The sequence below is a fragment of the Ctenopharyngodon idella genome, chromosome 20 (genome assembly GCF_019924925.1).
Source record: "Ctenopharyngodon idella isolate HZGC_01 chromosome 20, HZGC01, whole genome shotgun sequence".
Taxonomy (NCBI): Eukaryota; Metazoa; Chordata; class Actinopteri; order Cypriniformes; family Xenocyprididae; genus Ctenopharyngodon; species Ctenopharyngodon idella.
This window is the reverse complement of record NC_067239.1, coordinates 15,887,949-15,890,477: the sequence shown is the minus strand read 5'-3', so window position 1 is coordinate 15,890,477 and position 2,529 is coordinate 15,887,949. Positions and strand designations below refer to the sequence as shown.

Sequence of the window (2,529 nt, the reverse complement as noted above, 5' to 3'; positions counted from 1 at the left end):
ATCGAAACGTCCGTACTTTATAAAACTGAGTTGTACTAAAGTGAAAAAAAAAATAAATAAATGGCCGAGTTAAAACTACAAATGTATATTATGCTAAAATAATCGTTTTTTTTTTCATTAACTGTACTCAAAATCTCGCTATAATATAGAAACACATTCAACAAATTGACGGTATTATTTCTTTCGTTAACTGTATTGTGAGCCCTGTTTTGACAGGGCAACCAAAAATTAATTTATACTCATTGTGTTCCTCCCCACGGAAATCTTTAGTAAAAGGCGAAAGATTTATACGATCTGAGGTGAAACATGAGTGTGATAAACAGCAAACGTGCATGAACGTGGTACCGGCTACCAGGAACACTAATCTCAGAGATGGTTACATGTGACAACCTGCACTACAACTTTAGGATGGACTTAATGGTTACTTAGTCCATTAACTTGCGTGTATTTGTATTGACGTCCTACTTTTGCGTTGAGTTGTATTATGCTAAAACAAAGTTATGTCAAGAGAGCAGTTCTTCTTTAATAGTAAAGAAAACGACACAAAAAGTGAAGCCTCAAAATTAGGATATACTCATGTGTTCCTACCCACGGAAAAGGCGAGAGATGTACACGATCTGAGATGAAACAAGGTAAGTGACAAAGTTACATGAACATGCCGCCAGCTCTCGGTGTTACAATATTATGTTACTGAAAAAGAGGGTATGCATAGACTACACTTTCCCGCTAGAACACGCCCTCTCAGCCGGACTGAGTGGCAAAACAACTTGTATCATGACTGGGGGAACTGCGAAAATGGGAGAAAAAAAACGATATCTTCTTAAATTAAAGACAGTTACACTCGACAGTCTTCCTCACAACTGAACTCACCACAGAACCAGTGGTCTACATTTTAAAGTATCAAAAAAAAGCCTAAAAAAAAAAAAAAAGACAAAGAGAAAAAATAAAGTTTATTATCCTAGACTAACATAGGTTATTCAGTCGTGCTCAGCTGTATCCTTACTTTACCATTTATCTGAATGGCTGCATAGGCTAATTAAAAGGAAAAAAGCTCATACTATTTATCATATTACTCAAACTATGCCTTGTTTTAAAAATATAAACAGTTGTAGTTTATACATAACTGAAACATTATGGCCCGGTTTCACTGACAGATTAAGCGATTAGACCAAAAACTTTACTAGTTAGAAAAAAACATTACTGGTGTGTATCTTGAGACAAAACAATAGCACTGACATTTAAGATATGCCAGTGCAAATTGCTTTCAGTTATAACAGCTCAACCTTGCATCTTACTAGGTTCAAGCCTTGTTTGTAAAACCGGGGGTATGACGTTTACGAAATAATCCATTCCAGAAACTGAGATTTGAGTCGCGTGCACTCAAATCTCACGCAAATGTGGTATTTTTGTTTCCACGTTGTCTCAAGAATTCTCACAACAGGAGCAATATATCATTAATAATAAATACATTTGTAAAGCCCACCCAGTGGAACTAAATATTTCAGGAAGTAAATACAATATATTGTAACACCAGACACACGAATCTCAGAGACCAAGACTCTCACAGTTAACGTGACACACCTCTCCAGAATTTGATGTCAACATTTGGAATAACAAATAAGTTATACTACAACTAATTAAAGTAGACTTACTCTTAAATGCGCTTGAAAACATTAAACAGTCTATAGCAAAAACAAACTGATTCGTATACATATATGCGTGTGTGTGTGTATATATATATATATATATATATATGATCTTTCTTTAACCAACTCACAAGCCCCGCATGAAGCAGGGCATCAAAAAATTAATTTATACTCATTGTGTTCCTCCCCACGGAAATCTTTAGTAAAAGGCGAAAGATTTATACGATCTGAGGTGAAACATGAGTGTATGAGTTGAAAATTGTCAGGGTTCAGTATGAGAGGAAAGACGACACAAACATCAGTGACGGTAAGTACACTCTAATTATTACTAAGTAACACCAACCAAACCAGCACATTATAATAAACAAATAAATGTACTAGAATTTATATTTAAGATGCACAGGAGCACATAAAGCGTTAAATATGATACTAACATGTTAAAAGTTAAGCGTGCAATGCATCATGGGAGCTCAAACTGCATGCCTGAGTTAGTCACGTGACTTTCTTTAAAAATCATTTTAAACATTATTTTTCTGTTGTCTTCGCGTTTTGTTTTCTGCTCTTCGCAAGATCGGAACTACAAAGACACAAACATGATGCTTGACATACAACTGAACTGAATTATAAACTGTACTACATAACGATAAATTATTCCACTCGGCTTCTGCAAATAAACAAAGAAAACTGTGCTTAAACATTCTAAACAGTCTTTTTCATAGAGCTGTAATGACGACAAACTAATAAAATGAATAACTTGCGCTCCCTGCTTGTATATCCACGTGATATTTCACAAATCATACGTGCACCTACACCATACAGTCTATGACCTACACGCAAGTCCTGCCAGTGATAATATCTGGCGACACCTAATGGTCATTTGATG

The 2,529-nt window shown here is 35.3% G+C and overlaps 2 non-coding genes across 2 annotated transcripts; both read right to left on the bottom strand.

Annotated features, from left to right (window-relative positions):
* Positions 1-200: 200 nt before the first annotated feature.
* On the bottom strand, positions 201-314 carry LOC127503024 (U5 spliceosomal RNA). Its single transcript, XR_007927008.1, has one exon. It is a non-coding gene; the product is annotated as a U5 spliceosomal RNA (small nuclear RNA).
* A 1,464-nt stretch (positions 315-1,778) lies between these two features.
* Positions 1,779-1,893, bottom strand: LOC127503025 (U5 spliceosomal RNA). The gene has a single exon (XR_007927009.1). It is a non-coding gene; the product is annotated as a U5 spliceosomal RNA (small nuclear RNA).
* Positions 1,894-2,529: the final 636 nt, after the last annotated feature.